The sequence below is a fragment of the Gopherus flavomarginatus genome, chromosome 9, assembly GCF_025201925.1.
Source record: "Gopherus flavomarginatus isolate rGopFla2 chromosome 9, rGopFla2.mat.asm, whole genome shotgun sequence".
NCBI lineage: Eukaryota > Metazoa > Chordata > Testudines > Testudinidae > Gopherus > Gopherus flavomarginatus.
In genome coordinates, this window is record NC_066625.1 from 11,134,320 (window position 1) to 11,147,731 (window position 13,412).

Genomic DNA, 13,412 nt, shown 5'->3' on the forward strand with positions numbered 1-13,412 from the left:
GTCACTGCCACACTTCTAAAACCCTCAGCTGTAGGCAGGACATGAGAGCAAGGAAATAAATCAAGAGGTCGCTTAGGCGGGCAGTTGATCCTGGCTATAGGGACGAAGGAGGTGAGGCTCTGAATGCTAGAGCCAGCGGAAGGGAGAAGTGGCAGTGAAGAGAAGGCTCATTCTATGGCCTGTTTTCACACCATGTGAGAGAGACAGAGATACGGGAGATATGGACTCTAACAGCAGCTGAAACTCTGCCCCAATTAGCAACACTCTGTTGATCTCAAACAAGCTACGTTGACTTATGGCCCTCCGAGGATTAGGCTCAATGTATTTGTTTTTCCTCTGGAGCTGACTGTGCAATGGACGTTTTCTGGGAACGAGGATGCTGGTAAATTTGCCAGTTGTGCCATTCTGTTTTCCTTCAAGACCTTCTGCGTGGGTACATCTACACTGTGTTTTAAAACCTGCAGCAGCGAGTCTCAGAGCTCAGGTCTGCAGACACAGCAGGGGTCAGGCTACAACAGTGTAGATGTTGCGACCTGAGCTGGAGCTCGGCCTTCAAAACCCGCCCTCCTCCTCAGGCTTCAGATTCTGAGCTCCAGCCTGATCCTGAATGTCTACAGACAGCTATTTTTACTGCTGTCGCATGAGCCCCCGGCCTAAGACTCACTGCAGTGGGTTTTGAAATGCAGTGTAGATGTACCCCATGATTCCTTTCTAAGATGGAAGCAGTATTATTACAAACCTCAAGAGATTAGGTGCCATTCTAAAGCTACAGCTCATCAGTTGCTGGTCAGTTCATACTCCGTGGTGAATATCATCCAGGAGAATTTGTCCGTGACTTGCCCTTCTTTGATTTAATAGAAAATAAAAACTCAAACTCAATATAATTCTTGGCAGTAGTACCTGAGTCAGCAGAAACCTTAGCCTATCAGAGGCACCTAGTTAACTGCAGGGCAGTGATTAGCCGGAACACCAGCTATTTATTTTCAGAGTGGATATTGTCAGACAGTGACTCGGCAGTCTGTGTACCTAATCCACTCTTTCTTCTCCTTGGATTTGAAGTGTACTTGACCCTTATTAAACCAGTCACTGACATTGTGCCCAGATATGCTTGAGCTCACTGCAAAATCGTAGTGGTGATCACCACAAGGTGGAAGAGAGATGCCAGTGTGTCAGCTCCTGTAGCCAGCTGTGTAAGTCTTTCCTGTTAGACCAATGTGTAGGGAGGCTGAATCCAGGAACAAATTAAAGCCACCACCAGAAATCTTGAGAGTCTGAATCTGGGAGATGACTGACGTGGTACATGATTCTTACAGCAGTTGAAGATCTGGCCACCCAACAGGTACAATCTTTTCCCCCTGGCACGCTTAAACACCACAAAGACTAGGACCAGCACATGGACTTAGGAAAGGTAGATTAAATGTAAATTTGCTCCAGGTCACTAGAAAACGTCAGGTGGAGGATCCTTAGACTTTGTATTAAAGTCCTTGAGATCACTTGTTTCTGAGGAGAAATTCCCCTGGCATGAAGTTCTAAAGCGTTATGTTGGATGTCTGGAGGACTACCCTGCTGTTGGAGTCACTGTAAGCACCAGCAGTTAAACAACCTTGAAAAACATTAAAAGATGACAAACCCTGCTTGGAAGGGTACCTCTCAACTGACCCTCACTGGTAGAGGTGGCATGACCTAGTGGATGGGGCACTGACATGAGAGTCAGGAGACCTTCCCAGTTCTCTCACTCACCTGCTGTGTGACCCTTCTTTGTGCTTTTGTTTCCCCTCTTCTTGTCTGTTTGAACAATAAGATCTTGCTGTGTGTGTTAATGTCTAGCACAGTGGAGCTCTGATCCAGGTTTCTGCTCAAGAAGGAGATCTTGGAATCATTGTGGATAGTTCTCTGAAAACATCCACTCGATGTGCAGTGGCAGTAAGAAAAGCTAACAATGTTAGGAACCATTAGGAAAGGGCTAGATAATAAAACAGAAAAATCATAAAGTTGCTATGTAAATCCATGGTATGCCCACATCTTGAATATTGTGTGCAGTTGTGGTGGTTCCGTTTCAAGAAAGATGTATTAGAATTGGAAAAACGACAGAGAAGGGCAATAAAAATGATGAGGGGCATGGTACAGCTTCCATGTGAGGGGAGATTAAAAACACTGGGACTGGTCAGCCTAGAAAAGAGATGACTAAGGGGGAATATGATAAAAGGTCTATAAAATGATGAATGATGTGGAGAAAGTGAATAGGGACCTGTTATTTATCCCATCACATAGCACAAGAACGAAGAGTCATCTGATGAAATTAATAGGTAAGAGGTTTAAAACAAACAAAAGGAAGTACTGCTTCACACAACGCACAATCAGCTTGTGGGACTTGTTGGGGATGTTTGAAGGCCAAAAATATAACTCGGTTCAAAAAAGTTAGATAAATGCATGGAGGATAGGTCCATCAATGGCTATACGCTGAGATGGTCAGGGACACAACCCCATGCTCCAGGTGCCCCTCAACTTCCAACTGGGATTGGACGGCAGGATGGATCACTTTAAATTGCCCTGTTTTGTTCCTTCTGAGGCGTTAGCAGGCAGCGTACTGGGCTAGATGGACCAATGTTCTGACCCAGTCTGTTTGTTCTTAGGGGACATTTAATCTTCTGGTTTTAATTTCTGTAATGGACATGGCAAGTGTAAAGAACCCGTGTGGGCTGTGGTGTGGACGTGCATGTCTGCGACTCTGCACTGCCAGAGTGGGGTCAGGACTTATGCAATCCAAGAGGCAGTTCAATTTGTAAGCCTTGGCTAATCTCCCACCTGTAGATAAATGGCTTTTTCCCTTCTGCCAATTAGCGAATTAGATTGAAAATGCAGGTGTCCCGGAGCTAGTATGCACCACAGGCCAACAAAGCCCAGTGCCTCTTTGAGGATTGCTGATGCATGGGACTGTCTCTTGCAAATGTATCAAGTGCCGTTTTCTTTGATTATCACCTACTGCAGTGTGCGTGAGTGAGTGAGAGAGAGAAGCCTGTCCTGGTCCCCTGTGCAGCCTGCAATATAGGGCAAGAGGGTATGTGGCCAGAGATCACTTTTCCCCTGCTGGGTTCGTGGAATGGCCTATAAGCAGCTATGGGAAGCTACTGTAAATTGGAGCAGCCTCTGGGGCTGCTCTCATTTATGCTGGGGAACAAATATGCCTCTAGCCAGGCTCAGAATTCCAGAGGCCCAAAGGAGGCTTCAAGCCATCTTTGTTTTCTCTGCTCCACCCTGGGCTGTACCTCTGGAGAGGTGCCATTCAAAACCTCGCCCAATAGTGATCCAGGTTCTTATATCATGGCATCAGCATAGTATCCAAGCTCCTCACAAGATGATGTGTTTTAAGAGGTGGATACTTTGCGTCAGATCGCTCTCCTTGAGGTGATCTGTATCCTAGTACCAATCCCTTAATAAGACACTCAGTTTTGGGGGTAGGGGAGGGGGCATGGATAATGTTTAGGATTTGTATGTGGGGAAAATGGAATCTTACAGCTTGGGCACTGTTATGTGTATCCTGTGGTACTGGGGACTGTGCCTTTTAAGGGCTAAGCATCCCAGACAGAAAGTCTGGGTGGGGTGCTGTGAAGTTTATTGTTATGCACAGCACTTGGACGTGGACACAGAGCTGAGCTCTTGCAAGTACATAGGCCTGGATCCACAAAGGGACCTGGACATTGCACCACCTAATTTTTAGATCCCTAGAAAATCCCTGGAACAACAATGGGATCCACAAAGCCTGAGTTAGGCACCTACACTCCCTGTACAATGCATGGGGGCGGGGAGGAGATAGGTGCCTAAGAGTGGGATCCCCAAAAGCCAGTATGGTAGGTGGGAAGCTGCTGAAGTCAGTCAATGGGAGATGCTGATGAGGGGAGTGTCCTAAGCCTTGCCTGTCCCTCAGACTTTGGTGCTTAAATCCAGGCTGCTGGGAGGTGCCTGTCTCTGGCTACAATCCACAGCTGGGAACCCTCTCCTGGAGTCAGACAGCTTACGTGCACCAAAGGACTTGTGAGAGGAGGTTAGGCAGGCACCTAACTCCACACAAGGCAGCCGGGTGGGGGAAAGGAGGCTGGCAGAAGGAGGATGACCTCCCTTAAGACCGTTAGCCCAGGGGTTAGGGTACTGTCTTAGGATGAGAGACCCTCAGTTCAAGTCCCATCTCTGCCCGATAAGGAGATGGGATTTGATCAGGTGTTCGCCACCTCTGAGGTGCAGGACCTAGACACTGGACTGGAGGGCAATTCTCACTGAGTCTGGTCCAATTAATATTGAATTCAAGTGGAACAACTTCAGTAGGAGAGATGGAGGAAGACTCATATCAGACTACCCCATAGCCTCAGGGTTAGCGCTCTCACCTGAGAGGTGGTTGATCTCTGTTCACGTTCCTTCTCTTCATCAGGTATGATAGACGTTCCTCTGCCTATCTTCCTCTGTGGATCGCTCTGGAGTTCTGGCAGCGGAGAGGGGTCCTGACGTCTAGAATGAGGCAGCAGTGCTCATGCCTGGTGGCAGAAACAAAGGTACCTAGAGAACTTTTACAGCAAAAATCATAGGCTCCACATGAGTTTAGGCACCACTGGGTTAGGCAGCAGCCAAATGGGGGTTTTGTGAATTGTAGCGGTGCCTAAAAATGGGATTTAGGTGCCTATATCTAGGATTAGTCACCAAAACCTTTATGGACTGGGCCTGAGTGATCACTGGACACCTCATATACTTTCTGAGAAGTTTCTCTGCCTATAGAAGGGGTTCTGTAGAGGTCTCTTATGAAGACAGCAGAAATAGCATCTCTCTTATTTTTGGTTAAGGTATTAAGTAGAACATGGTTAAGTTGAGACAGGCAGGATAGATGTTTCCTTTGAAGTACTATTGTTTGATCTTTAGTGCTGAGAAATTTTGAGAGGAATCCTGTACTTCGTAGAGGGATAGAGGGTTGCATTGAAGAAGCTGTTTCTCGTCGAATAGGTTATTTAACTAAAGGAAACAAGTGTTTGAGATTATTTTGTTACTTAGAATATGTGGTATCGACTGGTAACCAATACTGTAACATTTCAGCCTGGGACTGTCTCGCTGATGGCATCCCTTGATAAAACAGTAAGGTCTCAACTAAGTGAGATCATGGAATTCAGATCGTACAACTAACTGGTGTGTATATGGTGCAGGTGGAAGGATTGTGCCTAACAATGTCCCTGCTCTAAGCTTCTTTTGAGAGTTTTTCTCGAATTCAGGTGGAAACAGAAGAAGTTTATAACAGGAAATGTCAGACAAAATACTGTTCATGGAAGAATTTCAGTTTAAAAAGAGAGGTTTGTGACTGAGAAATAAACCTGATGAAAAGCTGACTGGGAAATAAGAATTGGTTTGAGGTGAGGTAATGGAGGAGTTGAGGAGGACTGTTTGTAGACACTGAGAAAGATAAGGACTTCTAGCTATTATACTGCACAGGTGTTTGGAGAACAGATTATATGCAGAATATCCCTAGTGCCTGATTTCTCCCCTGCTTTGCTGCTTATGTGATTATTTACACCTGTGCAAAGGGGGGGTGGGTAAGATGCAACTGAACCAAATCCTCCAATCACTTGCACGGTGTAGCATTTGACATCCGTTGTGCACTCAGTGCAGATATAAATGACCATACAAGGTGCAAGAGTGGAGGATCAGACCCTTGGCCTGTCGCACTTTCAGTCTGAGTTAACATCTTCGTTGTTTTGACCTCACTTGTGGCCTGATGTGAGGCTGTTATTTTTCCTTAAGATCAACCTACACCTTAGTTCGCATTTGACTCAATGACAGTGGTGATGTCCTTGGTGTGGTGTTGTGCATAGTGCCCATGTGCAATCGTTGCAACCAGATTGAATTAATACAGCACATGTGAGTACAAAATATTGTGCTTTTAAAATGTATGTGCCTGGCCCCCATCGACTGTAACTGTTGTTGTCACAGTCAGAGTACTCGGAACATTGATTAACCCAACAGATCCCTTCATTTTGTGCTTTCTGTTCCATAATTAAGCCATAAGACATAGCAGGGTACAGCTTTTGTGGCATTCATTCGTGTCTAGCGTATTCTGCCTGTGCACTGGGATAAGGCTGTGTTGGCAGCCTGATTTGACACAGCACAGTTTTTACTCTAGAATTTCTTAATGTGATTATAAAAATGTATTTGTGTTGGTAATTAAGGGTCTGCTTCTATGCCCATTGAAGGCAATAGTAAGACTCCCACTAGCTTCAGTGAGAGCAAGATCCGACTCTCAGCAGTGTTGGGAGCATTATCCAGTTCCGTAGTGAATTGGATTGATTAGGCATGGCTTGGCATTCTTATTAGCCAGTTAAATCACTTAATGCCTCCCACCTGTTTTGCTCATCTCATGACATGCATTTTAAAATGTGGGTCTTGACATTGAATCAAATTTTCTTCAGTCTGTGCCGTTATTTTTTGGAGATCTCAGAAATTTAAAGCAAATTAAATATCTCCTTTTGGTTTCAGGCATGGCTCAGCCAAAGTAATTGGAGTCTGGCTGAATCCCAGGGCTGATTTCCCTGGGCTGGCTCAGGTCTGCAAGTCATGACATCCAGGGCTTCAACAGGAAGAAAGGGAGAAAGTCAGTGGCCTTGACTTGCGCCTGGGCTGCCTCAGTACAGAATTCATGGATGCAGCTTCTGATGCAAGAAGGGTTAATGTCGTCCCAAGCTTTAGCACGTACACAGCCTTACAAACATGCACAGGCATGCATGTCGATGGCTGTCACTTCTCCCTGCAGCTCAGGATTTAATGTACCATGTTCTTTGCTTTGCTGTCTATTGTGTCTGTTACCATCTCTGGACTCATTTAGCAATAGCATTGCAATCAGCCCCTCCCCCAGGGTGACCAGATGTCCTGATTTTATAGGGACAGTCCCGATTTTTGGGACTTTTTCTTATATAGGCTCCTGTTACCCCCCACCCCCATCTCGATTTTTCATACTTGCTGTCTGATCACCCTAGCCCCCCACCCCCCAGTACTTCCCCCTTCATAGCCCACTTCTTCCAAGGCCTACATGACTTGGGATGGGGACAAACTACAGCGCAGAAGGCACCTCCACTGTCTCATCTCCTCAGTGGACAAATCTGGGACCTGTCAAGTGCCCAACTAGATCTGAGCTGTGGGGGACAAAGCAAAGAAAAAGAGGCTGTCTCCTAGATCCCAGATCCAAACTATTTATGGCTTTATCCATCCACCACCACTTTGAATTACACTGGAAGGAAACAGCCCTGGGAGCACAGATGTAATATGCTTCAGGGAGTAGGTGGGTACCAGCAAATCTGTGCAGCCTGAAGTTTCCCAGTGGTTTTAAGGTCCAGTAATCCTGTCGAGACGTGCTAGATGCATGCTGAGGTGCACAAGAACAATTACAACCTTCCAGCTAAAGCCAAATGCAAAAACTCACAAGCTTCAAAACTCACATGGGCCTTCACGATCACACACACATTCCCATTCTCTTATGTACACCTGTGCAGATCAGAAGGGAGACCCACAAGTTTACAAATTTCTGTATAGGCACGCATGCACACTTGAATTTTGGCTCTGCTCCAGTCTGTCATGGATGCACACATACTAATTACACGCCCACGCATGTGTATGCTGCTCACATTATCAGTTCTTACTAATCAAATCATTTACGCAGAGAAGTGAATGCTGATATATCTAATCTCAAGGCTCCAGTTTAAAAACAGAGCTGAAAACAATAGGCAGGATCTAAAGTCACCGTACTGAAACTGTAGGAGCTCAAATGTTTCCATGGAGACACATCTTTGATCTAGTAATAAACAAAGGAGAAGACAGTCCCAATCTAAAAATGCAGAAAGGGCTAATTCCTGCTAGGCCCGTGTCTGTGAAGTTGGGAATCAGAGCAATTGGATCCAAGACTTTTTGGTTTTGTGATGCTGCAGGGTCTGTAGTGATGATTAGAATAGGATGCCCTCCTGCCTGCGCTGGACAAGGTTATGAGTGGAGGGAAGCTACATTTTGGCATATGGTATTTCCTCAGGCAGATAGAAAACATGGCATATCTTTGAGCTGGTTCCATTTGCATCTGCTGTGAGGTCAAGCCAGATGCCTGTAGGTACAACCCTCCCCAAAGCATTAGCCAGCATGTGCTGTGGAACATAGACAGGGCCGGCTTTAGGCCTATTCCACCAATTCCCCCGAATCAGGCCCCGCGCCTAAAAGGGCCCCGCGCCCAGTGAGAATCCCTTCCCTGGCTAGAGGCGCCTTTTTAATTTTTACTCACCTGGCGGCGCTTTGGGTCTTCAGCGGCACTTCAGCGGCGGGTCCTTCGCTCACTCTGGGTCTTGGGCAACACTTCGGCAGCGGGTCCTTTAGTGCCGCTGAAGACCTGGAGCAAGTGAAGGACCTACCGCCAAAGTGCCACCAAAGACTCAGAGGACCATCCAGTGAATACAAGCCCCACGTGTTTTTTTTATATGTTTTTTTTTTTAAGTCATCCCTGCCAGGGCCCCGTCGAAATTGTTTGAGTTGGGCCCCTCACTTCCTAAAGCCGGCCCTGAACATAGATACCCATGCTACACAGAACTTTGATAAGCACCATGCAGTAAGTGGCATTCTGATTTTCTTCTTGAGTGGCGAGAAGTGATTTGGGCCATGGGGAACATACTGAGGCATGCTGCCTTTATGGATGGGGTGCAGAGGTGATGTACAAGGAGTGTGGCCTTTGGATGGGATGTAGAAAAGTACCTTATTTTACTGGTATGGGAAGAAGATTAAAAGCATTTACCATGTTGACATGGGGTTTGTGGTCATGTGCATATATCTTTGTAACCATATATAATGAACCCTGGCTCCATATAGAATGTCTTTAGAGGTGTGAGAATAGGAGGCTGGATCACCCCTTTGAAGGAAACCTGTCCACTTGCACTACGCCAGTGTATTCCACTCACAAAGATGCATGTTGACAGATGAACATGTTCATATTGGCTTGAATGCCTAGCTGCAGTATCTATACAGTACCTGTGTGGATATTGTATTCATGGATCTGTGTACATGTGCAGCAGGCTTGGGTGTCCGCATATTTCTGCATATCTATTTGTAAGTTTCTCACTTCCCTTAACTTCTAGGTGGTGCCTTTCCTTTGTCACTTCCTATCTGTCCCACTGATTATTGGATGTGGACAGATTCAGCTGCCTTATCTTTGCTGCCAACAAGGCCACTGCATCAGTCATGCAAGGTTTTTCCATGAGGTTGTGAAGTTACATAATACCCAGGGTGAGTGAGCTCTGTGTGTACTCTGATTTTGATCCCCTCCAGTAATTCTCATTTGTACATCTCAGGCTTACAGGCATTAAACTCCGAAAGGTGGCATCTCCCAATCTGAACCACACTTGCTTTTTTTCTTAGGACCTGTCTACATTAGGGAATTTGCATTGCTACACAGGTCTTCCATATCTATACCAACGCAAATTTCACTGAAGCATTTAGGCCCTTCACAGCCTGCAGTACCTTTGAGAACTCAGCAGCAGTCTGCCTGTTGTTAATTGTATTGTGATAGCACCCACAGGCCCCTTTCTTACTGAGCCAGTCACTGTAAAAGTGCATGGTAAGAGACAATCTCTATCCCAAAAGGCTGATAAGGTGAGAGAGATAGCTCAGTGGTTTGAGTATTGGCCTGCTAAACCCAGGGTTGAGAGTTCAATCCTTGAGAGGGCCACTTAGGGATCTGGGGCAAAACCAAAACCAGTACTTGGTCCTGCTAATGAAGGCAAGGGGCTGGACTCACTGACCTTTCAGGGTCCCTTCCAGCTCTATGAGATAGGTATAGCTCCATATTATAATCTAAATAGGCAAGACAGACAAAGGGTGTGAGAGGAAACAGGCACAGAGAGGTGAAATGTCTTGCTCCTCCAGGTCGGTAGCACAGTTGGGAATAAGAATTAGGTATCCTGAGTGCTAGGTTAGTGCACTATCCAGTATGAGACCATGTTGTCTAATACTAAGATGATTTCCTGAGAGAGGGAAATTGAATTGCCCTTCTCTTTGGTGGGATTTGTTGTTTATCCCAAGGAAATGCTACTGCCAAACTGGGCCCAGGCTTCAAAGGTGTTTGACATTTGTATAAAGTGCCCGTGATTTGTGTGTACATAAAATTATATGTATTGGACTCAGGGCCGGCGCTTCCATTAGGCGACCCTAGGCAGTCGCCTAGGGCACCAGGATTCAGGGGGCGCACGGGAGCTTCCGGTTCCACTCCCGTCGCACTGCCGAAGAAGGACCTTCCGTCGACGTGCCACAGAAAACAGCAGCAGGCAATTGAGTAGCTCAATGACTGCTGCTGTCACCTGCGGCATTTTGGCGGAGGGTCCTTCGGCGGCGCAATGGGAGTGGCACCGGAAGCTCCCACGCACCCCATGGGGAGTGCACAAAATGCTGCCCCCCGAATTCTGCCTAGTGCACTAGAAACCCTGGTGCCACTTCTGATTGGACTGCAAGAAAAACACTGAGGGATTGAGTCTCTCATTGGTGAGAAGGATTCACTTGTGTCATTTCTTCCTCTTTTCCTCTCACACCCCAGACCTGGGTTAGGAGGCTCTCTGATGGCATTTTGAAAGAAACAAATTAAGAGAAGTTGTTTGCTAAGAGTAAGATCTGACTTCCGTTAGTCACTGAAAAGACTCCCAGCTGGATCAGACCCTGTTGAGCACAATTATCCCTCAGTTTACATCAAAAATACCAAAGATGATTTTCTATCACTTTATCAACGTTGACTGTGAGGATAATGGGCCTCTAGCAGGCTCTCAGGGAATTAGGATAAATAGAGGAAACCAGCATGATCCCCCAAAGCTCCTGTAAACCCAGGAGACGATTGGAATATTTATCACAGGTTATGAATATTGCAGGAATCTTCCTTGTGAAACATAGCCTGTATAGAAAGCTGTGGGTTATCTCTCCTGGGATGAGACTGCAACCACCACCTATTGTAAAGCTCTATTTTAGAACCCTTTATCACTCTGGCTTGGCCTGGAAATTGCCAGATTAACCCTGGACACCAAGAATGCTGAGCTGAAGTAATTAAAAACAAACAAGCAAAACCCCTCATTAGAAATGTTAATTTTTGTCTCACTCTCGCTCAGAAATGGCTCCTAGAAATAAACTTGCCATGTTGTCAGCTCATCTTGAAAATGTATGCACCAGCTATTTTTGCAAGAAAATCGGATGAAATGAAATTAACAGTTTTTGCTGTGGAGACCTTGGAGCCCAAATCTATAGCCACTGATTTCAATTGGAGTTGTGGACCTGCGTTGGTTGTGGGGCTTTATCTTTCACAGCTCAACAACATTAAAGAATAGCCCTGGGTTAAGGACTTTGGGTTATGACGAAATACGCATTTCTTTGTGCTTGATAAGAACATGTTTGATTATGTGTGGGGCATGTTCGGTTTTATGAAGGTTGTAGCTATTCACTTCCTTGGTTTTAAGAGCTTCGGTTAGTGAATATGAGAGGTTTGTACAGATGCTGTCACTTAGCAACCACAGCTGTTTTTTGAAATGCAGCTCTATTAGACTATAACAAGAATTGTAATCTGTGCCTCACTCTCATGGAAAGGGTTTTATATTAGACAATGATGGATTCCAGCACTAAACTGTACCTTCACTGCATGAGGATTATCCTAGTGGAGGGACATGCCCAGACTAGGAAAATCGGTTGTGTTAGCTAATGCATTTTAACTTCACTAGGTGCGAAGTCCCAGCTAAAATCCTGTTAGACAGGGTGAGTCATGTTTTAAAATGTGTGTCTGGTTGTGATCATGTGACCTATTTTCCTACTCTAGACATGCCCTGTCTCTTTATTCAGTTATTTCAGTCTGGTCTCCGCATAGCCTGGGACTCAGCTGGGAGCCTCTCTTCTGAAAGTGAAAGAAATGAAGTCTGCCTGGGACTGGGATTGTGGCAGGGTGGACCATGCCCTGAGGTCCCCTGGCTAGAGGCCTCATGGCCCTGCCACAACCCACTCCAGAAAAGGGCAGTGGAGAGGGTCCTCCAAGCTGCCTCGAGTGACTGTGTGGAACACAGCCAATCAGAAAGGGTCTGCAGGGAACAGCCAATCAGGGCCCAGCAGGCTAGTAGAAGAAGAGCTGCAGGGCCAGAGTGAGCTCAGTTCCTTTTTCCTTGGAGCTGGAGGAATGTGGATGGTGTACTGGCTGAAGGAGCTACAGGATGTTAGACACAACAGTGCTGGCAGAGACTGGCAAGAGTGAGAAGGAGCTCTGGGCTGGTGACAGGGATTCAACTAGGACAAGGTCCTGAGATAAGGGTGAAGAACATGCTGGGGCCACAGAGAAGTGGCCCAGGGAATCATAGCCGCTGGAGCAACTTAGTTAAAAGGACACTGCAGATGGCTGCTTTCTTTAGGGCCCTTGGGCTTGGATCTGGAGTTCAGGGCAGGCCTGGGTCCCCCCACCAACCACTGGGAAAGTGGCCTAGACTTTGATGTACACCATAAGGGGAACTGAACTCTTTTTAGTTGCCCAACAGAAAAGCTGGGCCCAGCGAGGGCGAGGACATTGCCTCTAAGAAGAGAGCCCTGGAATACGGTTCAATACCAGGGCCAATGCCATTTTAAAGACTGCTGGACTAATTGAGGGCTACAAGAAAGAAAGGCCAACTGAGGGTTTCTGGGATAGGCCCCCATTCAACCGGAAGGAGTTTTTATTTCACATATAGACTGTGTGTGACTTGGCTGGAGGGCTGAAGCCCTGTCTACGCTTACAAGCTTACAGCAGCACAGATGTACCGATACATTTCCTGATGTGAAGCTAGGATCTTATCTAAAGTTTTGGTTTTAGTCACAGCACTGTGCTATAGCTATGATAAACGTTCCTTGAAAATGTCTTGGACCTGGTCTATATACAGGGCTTACGCTGGTACAACCGTTAGTGAGGGATATGATTTTTTTTTTTAACAGAAATTGTTGTCCAACCCCCAGTGTGGATGCAGTTAAATGGTATCAAGGTAACTTTTCTACCAAGATAGCTTATGTCCTTCCTGTATGGAAATAAGCTATACTAGTATGACTGCATCTACACTAGCAAAGTTGCAACACTTTAATTATACCAGGGTCACTGCATCCACACTGGGGAGGGGATGAGGAAGGAAATTTTAACTATACCAGCATGGTTAGAGTAGTACAGAGTGATACAACTTACGTGTGGGCAAGTCCTTCTTTGCTCCTCATTTTGCATTTTAAAGCTGTGTAATGCAGCAGGAACACATGGGTGTGTTTTAATTTGCTATTTAAAATCCAGAGAACATTCTCCACAGTTTTAACAATTGTATTCACTGGTCAAATGCAGGGCATAAATGAATACAGTTGTTCCATTAACCCATAGCTCTTAAAGGAAA